Genomic DNA, 13,343 nt, shown 5'->3' on the forward strand with positions numbered 1-13,343 from the left:
ATTAATATAACATTGTGTGTCAACTATACTCAAATAAAAATAAGGGGGGCGCCTGGGTGGCGCAGTCGGTTAAGCGTCCGACTTCAGCCAGGTCACGATCTCGCGGTCTGCGAGTTTGAGCCCCGCGTCAGGCTCTGGGCTGATGGCTCAGAGCCTGGAGCCTGTTTCCGATTCTGTGTCTCCCTCTCTCTCTGCCCCTCCCCCTTTCATGCTCTGTCTCTCTCTGTCCCAAAAATAAATAAACGTTGAAAAAAAATTAAAAATAAGAAATAAAATAAAATAAATTGTCATGAATTTCATATATCTATAACCAAAGCGATCTCGAAGAAGAACAAAATTGGAGGACTCACACCTCCTGATTTTAAAACTTACTACAAAGCCTCAGAGATGAAAACAGTGTGGTACTGGCATAAACACAGGTTTACAAATCAACAAAATAGAGTAGAGAGACCAGACGTAAACCTTCGCATATATAGCCAAGTGATTTTTTTGGCAAGGGTTTCAAGACCATTCAATGGGGGAAGGACAGTCTTTTCAGCAAATAGTAATGGATGTTCACATGCAAAAGAATGAACTTGGACCCTTACCTAACACCATACACAATAATCACCTAAAAATGGATCAAAGACTTAAAAGTAAGAGCTAGAACTATGAAACTCTTAGAAGAAAATGTGGAGCAAAAGCTTCATGGCATTGGCTTTGGCAATGATTTCTTGGATAGGACACCAAAGGCACACACAAACTGGATTTCATAAAAACTAAAAACTTTTGTGCATCAAAGGAACTATGAACAAAGTAAACACGCAACCTACAGAATGTGTAAGTCTTTGTAAACCATATATCTAATGAGGGATTAACATTCAGCATATGTGGAGAACTCCTAAAACTCAACGACTGAAAAACAACAACCCAATTCAAAAATGGACAAAGGACTTAAACAAATATTTCTCCCATGATATCTCCCATGATAAAATAATGTCAAGCACACGAAAAGATGCTCAACATCACTATTAGGGAAATACAAATCATAACCACAGTGAGGTACTACCTCACATCCATTAGGATAGTTACTATCAACAAAACAAAAAAAAAAAGAAAGAAAGAAAAGGGTGGTTCAGTCAGTTAAGCGTCTGACTCTTGATTTTGGCTCGGGTCACGATCCCACGGTTCACGGGATCGAGCACTACATCGGGCTCTGTGCCGACCGCACAGAGCCTGCTTGGGATTCTCTCTCTCCCTCACTCTCTGCCCCTCCCCTGCTTGTGCTGTCTCTGTCTCTCTCAAAGCAAATAAATAAACATTTTTTTCATTAAAAATAAAATTACCGTATGATCCAGCAAATACACCCAAAAAGTACTGAAGGCAAGGTTTTGGAGAGGTATCTCCACAACAGTGTTCATAGCAACGTTATTCACAATAGCCAAAAGGTAGAAACAACCCAAGTGTCCGTCAACAAATAAATGGACAAAGAAAAGGAGGTATAAATGTATAAACATACAATGGACTATTATTCAGGCTTAAAAAGGAGGGAAATTCTGACACATGCCACAATATGGATGAACCTTGAAGACATTATGCTGAGTGAAGTAAGCATATCATGAAGACAAATACTATTCAATTCCACTTTTATAAGGTACACAGAGTACTCAAATACATATGCACAGAAAGTAGAGTGGTAGTTGCCAGAGGCTGGGGGAAGGGATTGGAGACTTATAGTTTAATGAGTACAAATGTTCAGTTTTGCAAGATAAAAAGGGTTCTGGAGATAGATGGTGGCGATGGCTGCATAATGATATGAATGTACTTAATACCAATGAAGTGCACACTTCAAAACGGTTAAGGTGGTAAATTGTACGTTACGTGTATTTTACCAGAGTGAAAAAATCTGAAAGATAAAAAAGAACATCAAATAGCTATGGGATGTGTATAGAAGACGGGAAACTTCCCAATTTAATTTATAATTTTATAACCTAAATATAAAGCATTATAAACATGCAAAAAAAGAAAACAAAGTGATTTATTCATATAAATATAAAAATTATAAATAAAATAGCAAAAAAATCCAGCAGTTCATGAAAGATATTAGGAAATCTAACAACGTAATTTGTGTTAAAAAATTTAAAAGAGGGGCTGCTGGCTGACTCAGTCAGTAGAGCAACAAATCTTGATCTTCGGGTCATGAGTTTAAGCCCCACGTTGGGCATGGAGCCTACTTAAAAAAAAAAACTTAAAAAGAGAAAATCCAATAACAAATATATCAACAAATAATAATTAACATATTAAATTCTGGGGGCACCTGGGTAGTTCAGTCGGTTGAGCGTCCAACTCTTGATTTCCGCTCAGGTCATGGAGCCTGCTTAAGACTCTCTCTCTCTCCCTCTGCCCCTTTTCCCTACTCGTGCTGTCTCTCTCTCTCAAATAAAAAAATCAAAATAAGATATTAAATTCTGTAACTATTCCTGATAAAAACTCCAAAAAATAAAAAAAACGTAGAGATTATGTGGTGTTTCAGAGCAAAAACATTGGAACCTAACTACGTGGGTTTGAATCTCAGCTCCATTACTTCCTAGCTGGAGGAAGTTAACTTTAAAGTGGGAATGATAATAATAGCTGTTTTATGGCTTAATGTATGTATGACACTTAGATGCACACTTGCTCTTCAGAAAGGCAGTTTGATATAGTAGCTGCGTGGATTCAAATCCAAGCTCACCGCTGCGAGCCATGTGACTTTTGGAAAGTTACTTAACCTTCTGTACCTCCGTTTTCCCTTTGTCTACAAAGAGGAATAATAATAAAGCTACATCCGTAAACTGGGAATAATAATAAATTATAGATTTTACAGATTTTTATGAAGATTAAATTAAAGCTAGAAGCACTTAGGCCACTGCCTGGCACATGCTAGGAATTGCTATGGCAACATTCAGCCTTCTGGGGTTACCTCTCCACGGCTCTGATCTCTCTGGCAACCTGCTCACAAATTCCAACCACTTTAGTCGGTCCCAGAATTGTGATCTCTGCCTCTTCTACCTACCATTCTCTGCTTGGGTTCCGCCATCCTGGGAAACACAGCCAGGGAGAACATTTCCCCCTGGGTAGAAGTTGGACCTGAATCATATACTTCCTGTCTCTCTCAAAGATTGCAGTCCCACCTGGATCACTGTCACATACCTGTCAATAGTTGTTTTACGTATTATAGATCTAAAAAATTTCCAAGCTGTGTATGAAAATCTATAATCTCATTTAATCCTCACGATAGCCACAGGAGATATATACGTCCTAATTACAGAGGAGGAAACTGAATAAGGGAGAGATTAAATAACCTATCCGTGGTTATGAAGCTCGTAAGTGGTGGAGTCAAAATTTGAAACTTGACACTTTTATTCTGGAACTCAGGCTCTCAACCAGTACACTATACTGGCAACCTGGAAACATTTATTAAAATTAAAATGTGCATAGCTTTTGACTCAGCAATCTCACTTCTGAGAATTTATCCGTCAGACATAAATGCACTAGTATATCAAGATATATATGTAAATGTGTTTATTGCAGAATTTGTAATACTTCTAAAAATACTGAAGCCAGTCTAAATCTGATAAGAGACTTTATAAGGGAACGGTTGAATAATTAAAGCACCTTTGTACATACCATGGAATATTACACGACTATTAAATGAGATTAATATGTATCGAATTGAGGATGTGCAGGACATATTAAAAATGAAAAGCAAATTCCAGAATAATATGCATAGTGTGACTCAGAAATGACTCAGCTAATTTATGGCTCCCGCATAGACCTCTCTCCGGAACTTCAGGCTTCCCACTCAACGTTGCCTCTTAAAGTCTCAAAAGCAGTGCAAATGCAATATGTCCAAATCTGAACTCAGAGTTCTCTATGCCCAAACCGAATTGTTTCCAGTGTCCTCTTTCCTAGTTAATGCATCGTCATACATCCGGATGTGTGAGCCGGAAGCCCAGGACTTGTGCCTTTGACACCTCCCTCCCACTCGTGTCGTCTTCCCCCCAGCGCACGTTTCCCACACTACACACGTGTCCCACTCATCATCAAGCTCTGTTGATTTTATATCTGCAATCTATTTTCATTGTTTCCAATGCCGCCACTCCCAGGCAAATCGCTAGTGTCTCTCACTTGGATTGCTGCAGTATTCTCTAATCCAAACACAGGTAGCCTCTCCATATCAACTCTAGCCCTCTTTAATTCATCCTCTACCCTGCATTGTGAGAGCAAAGAACTGTCAATTTGGAAAGCTTTTGCCCTCAGCTCTTGATCAGACAAAAACAATGCAGCATTACCATAATCACAGTCTAAAGAATTCAATTGCCTTTTGTTGTGAAAAGTAACAAAAGCTTTAGCATCTGGAAACATTTTGAGTCACCCATGGCCTCCCCTAATACACTGCGCCCTGCGCCACCGCCACCGTGCACAGGAAATGTAACAACAAAGGGCATTTTAAATTCTTCCCAAAGAGATATCCTTTCCCAGGGGAGGAGGGGTATGGAAAGACTTTCCTTCCAGGGAACTCCTCTAGCAACTATGCCCCGTTTATTCTCTCTCCATTTTGGCTACCACCTCGTAAGTTCTGCAGTGGAAAAAAATTCTTCTCGCATTCTACTCACCTTGTATAAATGTATAGCCTGAAAGACCCTAAGAACTCAAAGGCTTCCTCCACTTAGCATGGGCTTCTGACCTGGTTTCTAATTCCAAGTTCTTCTGATTAGAGCCCCAGTATTCCTGCCGGGCTCAGCTCCCTCCCCTGGATCTCCAACCATCGGCAAGGATTCTGCTACCAATTCATGGAGCTCCCAAATGCACCTGTCTGCTGAGCCTTGAGGACCCACTGCCATGTGCCACATCTATCTTTCTGACACACTAACACAACAAGGTACACTGTAGTGTTGACCGTCGCTTGAGTCCTACTGAGAGAGCTATACCTTCAAGCCAAACCCAGGTTCCGCATCCTGGAAAGTTCCCTCAATGACTGCCCTTTCTCCTTGGGTGGGTTTCATGCCAGGTCTCGGGACTTGACAGTAGTTCCAGATGGGACGCATTTGTCATGACTCTTTGAAATACTGGGGAGCTCTGGAGATGTGGGCAAGATGGCAACAACACTTCTCAGTTGACCAGTTCAAGGTCTATAAAGGAGTCTCATTTAACCTTTACAGAACTTCCCACCTTCTGATGCACTCAAAACATTAACGATAATTCAATACGTATAACGTTATTTTGCATTTGTGTGATTTTCACTTCTTCCAAGCATTTTCAAGTTGTTATTCTTATTTGCACCTGCTATTTTATTGGATTTCATAAGCATTTTAGAAGATCGGTAAAGTATTAAGTGAATTATAAACCTTTTATTTTTTTTTTAATTTTTTTTTAACATTTCATTTATTTTTGAGACAGGGAAAGACAGAGCATGAACAGGGGAGGGTCAGAGAGAGGGAGACACAGAATCTGAAACAGGCTCCAGGCTCCGAGTTGTCAGCACAGAGCCCGATGCGGGGCTCGAACTCACGGATCGCGAGATCGTGACCTGAGCGGAAGTCGGCTGCTTAACCGACTGAGCCACCCAGGCGCCCCGAGTTATAAACCTTTTAAGGGCAAGGACTGACTCATGCCATTTGAATCCTCCCTGGTATCCAATAGGGTGATTCTATACAAAGTGAGTGCTCAGTGATTAACTACCAACTTAATATTCTCTCCATTTCATAGATTCAGAAAGCCATGCTCAGAGACACTAAGCAACACATCTAAAGTCCCCACAGCCAATCGCTTCTCGGCCTTTTGGCTAAGATCAAGTGTAGTATCTGTTCTTATCGGTTTAAAGTCCCACAGCCAGTTAGTTCCACTCCTCATTCCAGGCCCAGTGCTCACTCCATTAGACGAATTGTTCTCAGACTATGCTCCACGGAAATTCTGACTTGTGCAGGGAATATGCAGGTGAGGCCGAGTAGAGAGCACACGGCTGCTCCAATCAGAGCATCTTCACAGCCATCCATTTTAGATTTTGAGGTTTTGTGTCAGATTTTACTTGAATCAGTTATTGTGCTACTATTTTTTTCTTAAGAAAAAGCAGTCATGGGGCGCCTTGGTGGCTCAGTCAGTTAAGTGTCCAACTCTTGATTTGCAGCTCAGGTCATGAACTCAGGGTCGTGTGATTAAGCCCCTCATCAGGCTCCGTGCTCAGAGTGCAGAGCCTGCTTGGGACATGATCTCACAGTTTGTGACATCGAGCCCTGAATCAGGCTCCATGCTGACAGCGTGGAGCCTGCTTGGGGTTCTCTCTGTCTCCCTCTCTCTCTGCCTCACTCTCTCTCACCTTCTCAAAATAAATGACTAAACATTGAAAAAATAAAAGAATGCAGCAGCCCTGCCCTCGGGATAGGGACTCCACACCCCTAGAAAAGTACTCCGCATCCCTGATAGACACTCAGAATGTGCAAATGTGTTTAGGCCATAAATAGTTAATAAAAGTTACCGTTGAGGGTTTCAGGATGATTACAGCTACTATTTTGGAGTTCAACCACCTAGCATGTTTTGTTGCCTTAGTTACTATGAAGCATCTTAAGCTCAAGAGGGAAAGAGAGAAAAGAAGTATGCTCATGAGTGGGGGCTGTGTAACAGTGAAGTATGGATATTGGCATAAGGGGCACTCCAAAACCAAGTGCAGATGACACGAATAGCCAATTCACAAAATAAGAATGGCCAGAGAGCATATAAAAATGCTCATTCTGTCCATAAAAAACACAAGCGGAAACAATGTGATTTTTTTATTGAGAAAATTAGCAAATGCTAAAAAGAAATGGGTAACAGCCAGAATTAGTGAGATCCAGGGAAATGTACACTCTTGCATATTGCTTGTAAGAGCATAAATTGATAAAACTTTTCTGGAGGAAAATTCAACAATAAGTAGCAAAAGTCTTAACAGTTTGCATATCATTTTTAATGTTTATTTTTGAGAGAGAGTGAGCAGGGGAGGGGCAGAGAGACATGGGGACAGTGGATCTGACGTGGGTTCTATGCTGACAGCAGCGAGCCCGATGCGGGACTCGAACTCACAAACTGTGAGATCGTGACCGGAGCCAAAGTCAGAGGCTCAGCCAACTGAGCCACCAACGTGCCCCACAGTTTGCATGTCTTTTGACTCGGCCACACCATATAGGAATTTATTCTGTAAAAAGAATCATAAATGAAAACAAATATGGATGTTAACTGGGCTTCACTACAGCATAATTTTCCATAGTGAGATATTAGAAACAGTTGAAATAGCAATATTAAGGGATTGACTAAATAAATTATTTTATATGTATACACGCAGCTATTAAAAAGCAAATTACAGAAGATTTAATGGCATGGAAAATGTTTAAAGACATATTTTCAAAACATAGTGAGTTAACAATCTGGTTGCAAAATAGTATGTAGAGTATGACATTATATTTACATGTTTATAGTAACCATTAAGACTATTCATAAATATTTTCACATTCTCCTTTAAGGCATGTAGTACGATTGTGCTTCCCAATCCTTTTGAAGATACATATGGTCATGCAACATAACTGGAATGTGAAATGTGAGGGGAACATTTAAAGGCCAGTGATCAATGTGCCACACGGCTTTTGCCTGCCTTGACAATCGTGGAAGCATGTGTTGAAAAGAGTCTTCTATCAGCCTGGGTCTCCTAAGTGACCATAATGTGCAGAGGTTCCCTGCCCACATAGACTGGATATGTAAAGACCTTTTATTGTATGAAGCCATTGAGATTTGCGGGTGGTTGTTATCACAACATAGCCTAGCCCACCCTTGCTCATACCGTGTGGTGGGCACACGTGTGTGCATGCGTGTGTGTGCATGTTCGTGTGTATTGTGGGCAGAGAGAGAGAAGGGAGGGGAGGAGAAGGAGGGGGAAGACTAGAGAGTTCTACACAAAAAGAATAACAAATGTATGATTTTCATTTTCGTATGTTTATATGCCTTCTAAATTGTCAACAATGAATATAGTTTTTATATTAAGAGGGAAAAAACAGTGTTTTTTTAAAAATTTGTGTAAAATTACTTCTTCCTATTCTCATCTACCTTGTCCCTTCAAAGACTTCTATACCATCCTCCTGAGTCCCTAAGACAGGAGTATGAGCTGTGTGACCCTAGGAAAAGCATGTAGTGTCTCTTGGGTTTCCTCCTACCTCGATGGCTTCCATTTCACAATTTCCTTTCCACGCTCTACCTCATCTGCCCAATGTTTCAGTGTTTGTGTACTTTAGAACTTGGTACTGAACCCTTGCCTTTTCTCTGTCTACTCCTTTTCCAAAACTAAGTGAGTTCATCCGGTCCTCTGGCTTTGAATGCCATTTATATACGGCTGACTTCCAAATACGTATTTCTGGCCCAGACCTTTCTTTTGAGCCAGTCTCCTAGCCAATTACCTACTTTACCATTCCACCTGGATATCTCACAAACATCTCAAACTTAACATGGTTAAGCAGAACCCTTGGATCAACACTTTCACTTCTGCCAAAGCCTCTTCTCTCCACCTACATTGTTACCTCCCTATTCCAAGCTCCCACCATTTGTTGCCCCGAGCATTGCAAAAATGTCCTAATTGGTCTGCAAATTCCATTCCTACCCACCCTTCAACTCATTCTCTGTATAGCAGCAAGAGGGCCCTGAAATGGAGGTCATGTCCTTAACCTACTTACAGCCCTTCAGTGCATTCCTACTACCCTGAGAATAAATCTTAAACCTACACCATGCCCTACCAGCCCCTGTCTTGCTCCCAAACTTCACTTCAAGGACTTCTCCCCTCACTTGTTATATCTGGGTCACACTTGTCTTCTTCCAGGTCCTCAAAGATGCCAAACTCTATCAGTGTCTAGTACTTTGCCTCAGCTCCTCCCTCTGCCTGAAAGCCCTATCTCCCACACTTTATTTGAATGTGTCTCATCCTTAGTGTCTCAGTTCACACATCATTCCAACAAATGGGCCTTTCCTCACCACTGTAACCAACGCAGAAAATATGGACTGCCCCCACAGCAACGACCCCCACCTACACTGTTTTTTGCTAGCACAATGATGATTTTGTTCAAGGATATGGCTGTCACATAGTCAAGGGAGCCTGGCCCTTCCCTGGTATCAAATAGTAGATAATAATTGCTTTTAGCCTATCATGGTCATATCTGGCCTTTTTGTCAGTGATTGATTTAGAGATGAGTAAACGATGTGGATCTAACCAAAATAACACAAAAGGAAGTCTTCTTTGGAAAGGCCCTTGCTGAGAAAAGAGAGACAGACAGAAAGTACCAATTTTCTTTAGCTTTTGTGTGTCTACATGTGATGCTTGCAAATGTGGAAGGCCTCTTACGATCACAAGTGAAGTATTATCCATGTGCTAAGGATAGTAGAATAGAAAGATGGAATGTGCCTGGGTCCCTCATAATAATTATATTGTGTATCTGAATTGACCCCAGATGCCTTGCTTCCAGACTTCTTAATCAGTGAGATAATAAACTCCATATTACTTGACCTAATTTTAGTTTGGTTTTCCACTACTGTGTGTTGAAAGTTGATCCTCATCTTCTATTCTCTATTGCAGCATCCTATTGGCTTTCTTTGTTAAGCAAATCCAAATGGATTGTTACTATATCTGTTACTTGTTTGCTTTTTGTTTAACTTCGATAAAACAGAATCTATATCTATGTCTATTGTGTTCACCGGTGCCTACCACAGTATCCAACACATAGTAGGTGCTCAAGAAATATTTGTAAATGAATGACCAAATGTCACATCCACAGGGAGAACCAACTAGCTGGCTTAGATGGTCATGAGTAGGGTAGAGGATATATACAAACTCTAAGAAATAACTGTCCTTTGAAAATGATTTCCCAAAGAATTCTGATGCCTGATGTTTTAAACTTTAGTTTCAAAGGAATGCAGATGGGGAAGATACTAAAATGGAGGGCTCTAGGGGTACCTGGCTGGATCAATAAATAAAACATGTAACTCTTGATCTCAAGGTTGCAAGTTCAAGCCCTACGTTGGGTGTAGAAATTACTTAAAAATAAAATCTTTAAATTTTTTTTAACGTTTTATTATTTATTATTGAGAGACAGAGAGAGACAGAGCGTGAGCAGGGGAGGGGCAGAGGGAGAGGGAGACACAGAATCTGAAGCAGGCTCCAGGCTCTAAGCTGTCAGCACAGAACCCGACGCGGGGCTTGAACTCACGAACCGCGAGATCATGACCTGAGCCGAAGTCGGACACTTAACCAACTGAGCCACCCAGGCGCCCCCAAAATAAAATCTTTTAAAAAATATGAAATGAAATGAAATGAAATGAAATAAAATAAAATAAAATAAAATAAAATATAATGGAGGGCTCTAAGAGCTCTTGTCCATCCCCCAGGCAATCTATGTTTCATCACCCCAAGAAGTCAAGACAAAAGAATCATTCCCAAATCTCTACCACACCAAAGTGAGCTCATGTTCCTGCCTGGAGCAGATCAGGCACATAATCTAGATTATATTACTTCTTTACCCTTTCATCATATTTTGCTGTTATGAAAAGCATTGTTATTTCCTTTTCATAAATTCAAGTAAATCTAAAATAATGACACAATCCCATAGAGCATGTCATCCAGATGATGGCAGAATTCTTGTACAGAGGCATTATAGCTTATCCAACTTAGAAAGCCCTGACCAAGGCAGGCCTTAGGTGGTATATTTCAGGTCATAGTGAAACTGTATCTTCTAACCAAACCAACGCCCCTAGTTTGCCGGGTTCCTGAACTCCCACCATTATCACTGCTTCACTGAACTAAAGCAGTTATGTCCCCAGAAGTCCCCTATTAAAATGTGAATATTAGCTTCTACAGAAGCTAATACGTTAATTTTTCAGCATTTATTTTTGAACACAGGGCAAAGTCCTGCGGGAATGGAATACTGTAGAGAACAGGTAAGCTTTAATGAATGTGGACATGGGTGGGAACATAGGCACTGGCAAGCTGGAAGAAGAGAAGAGGTAAAGGAGACAAGAAAAATACCAAAAGAGAATGCTAGTCAAGACTCAAACAGCACCGATTTGCCCCTGAGCCCCCAGCGACCCTCATATTACCTGATCACTTACTTCTCGTGGAAATATGAAGGGAGGAAAGAATATTTAGCCTCTTATCTGTCTCTTCATCTGTAAAATGGAGGTTGAAACAAAACATAACAGTAGTGATAGCAGCTGTATAAATAGACAGGCAGATAAAGAAATGGGCTAATGGAGGAAACAAACTAGAAGACTGCATATTTCAAAGGTCTGGTATCGGCAGGGCTAGTCTGGGAAACTAATCAGGGTTAAGGTGTAATTGACTAGGCCGAACACATTTCCTAGATTGTAGTTTGCCTGATGTCCTGGTTTAATTATTAAGTGTCCTCTTCAACTCTCAAAAGTGTCCCAGTTTGGACAATAAACAATATAGTCACCCTTATGAGAGACTGGTGTCCGTGTCATGTGGATAGATTAGAGCTGTGCTGAGTTACTAAGTGCCTTCAAGTCTCAAGGCCGTGGAGTGGCCAGAGTCTCTCAACCTCTTGACTCCGGTTCTGAGGAACCGCCTGTGCACCACGCTGCGAAAATGTTGGGAAGCCATGCACCAAATGCAGAAAGTGCCACCATTTTAACAGAGGGCTTCCCGAAGGAGGGGGTGAAGACAAGAATTTCAGAAAGTAAAACAAGGCCAGTGGGGAGGATACTAAGAGGGTGACTTGGAGGCCCTAGAAGCCCCTCAACTCACACTCAAAGGAAGAACTCACTCTTTCTAAACACAGGGCCAGACCTGATCCAGGTATCCGAACAGTTGCCAAACTCTCCATTTCTGCCCATAAAGGAAATAGTGCTTGCTCTGGACAAGATCACTCAGTCCTGGGCTGGGCTCATAATATTCACAGGTGCATCTGGCCACTTACTTGGCCCTCAACTTGTTAGAAACAGATCGGTTTTCGTGCAATGCCAAATCCAGAACAACAATTATGACAACCAAAAAGGAAAAAAATGAATAGCCTGTACACAGAGAAAATACATGAAAATAATCCACTATATCTGATGTGAAAAGAGAAGAATCATTTGATTATAAACATTGGATTTCAGTTCTCATCTTACAGCACCAGAGAGGAAATTGTTCCAAAATTGATAACTTGTGTTTTCCCTTCCCAAAGTTTGTGTTCCCATTAAAATTGCACTAAATCTTCAGAGACATTGCCTTATGAGCCTAAAACCGATTTCCTCACCTAATTCTCATCTGTTGATAAATACTTGTAATGTATCTAGGAAATCAAAGACATAATTTCTTTTTCAATATATGCAAAGACATTCGTCTCCTGTGGTTGAGGGGATGAGTTACACACTACAAGGAAACCAGAGGAGAGTGGATGGGGGCTTCTCGGTAGCTCCTTGCCCCTCTGGCACTAGCTTTATTACCCTGCAACAGCACCGATGTGTGGAAAAAACCCCAAGGTTCTGGCCTCTTGGCTGCTGCCAGCAAAAGCCAGCGTTATCTCAATGTACGCTGGGGAGCAGGTGAGGAGAGAAAAATAAAAAAAGATAATCAAAGCCCTCCTGCCACCCCGTCTCCTTGCCTCTAAAGTCTTCCACCGAGAGCCCCAGACTCGACTATTCTATCTTGTGCTGTGTGCATAGAGAGCAGGTAATCAGCAAAATTAATCAAAAATGCATTCATTACCGCAGAGCGGCAGTGGGTGACAGTGACTGCAGCTTTCATTGGCAAGTGGTTTCTGTGCTGGCACAATCCAATCTCCGTGGCTCTTTGGCAAAACCTTTGCATCCCCCTGCCCTCCCCCTCTCTCCCCACCAGCCCAGCCGGCTCTGCCACGCTCAGCTCCTCTTCTCCATTAAACGCGATCTGATTCAGACACTTGACGCTGTTTTCCCCTCAATCACCACGACGTTGCTCTGTAAAAGCTGTTTTCTGTCTAATAAGTCTTCTGAGTATTTTTAAAAAGGTGTTTCTTCACTTTAAAATACATTTTTTCCTTTGTTTTCAAAGCAGGAAGCCATTTCCTGCCAGGGCTAAACAAACTCAAACGCTGACAGATTCTGCAAATGCACAAGCCTTTCCTGCTTTGTCCAACCCCGCAAAATGGACTCTCTCAGAGCCCCCCCAGAACCCAAAGCAGCTCAGGGGAAACTGTGCCAAAATATGCTGCGGGGTCTGGAGCTAATAGCAACAATAGCTAACGTTACTGATCATTTATTACGTGCCAGGTGGGATTCTATGCACTTTGCTTACCTTGTCTCATCCTCACAATAGCCTTGTGGGGGGTATGTCACTATTA

At 41.4% G+C, this 13,343-nt stretch overlaps 1 pseudogene; it reads left to right on the top strand.

Moving 5' to 3' along the window:
- The first annotated feature begins 5,783 nt into the window (after positions 1-5,783).
- LOC122478156 lies at positions 5,784-5,869 on the top strand (annotated as a pseudogene).
- The last annotated feature ends 7,474 nt before the right edge of the window (positions 5,870-13,343 follow it).

The sequence above is a fragment of the Prionailurus bengalensis genome, chromosome X (assembly GCF_016509475.1).
Source record: "Prionailurus bengalensis isolate Pbe53 chromosome X, Fcat_Pben_1.1_paternal_pri, whole genome shotgun sequence".
NCBI lineage: Eukaryota > Metazoa > Chordata > Mammalia > Carnivora > Felidae > Prionailurus > Prionailurus bengalensis.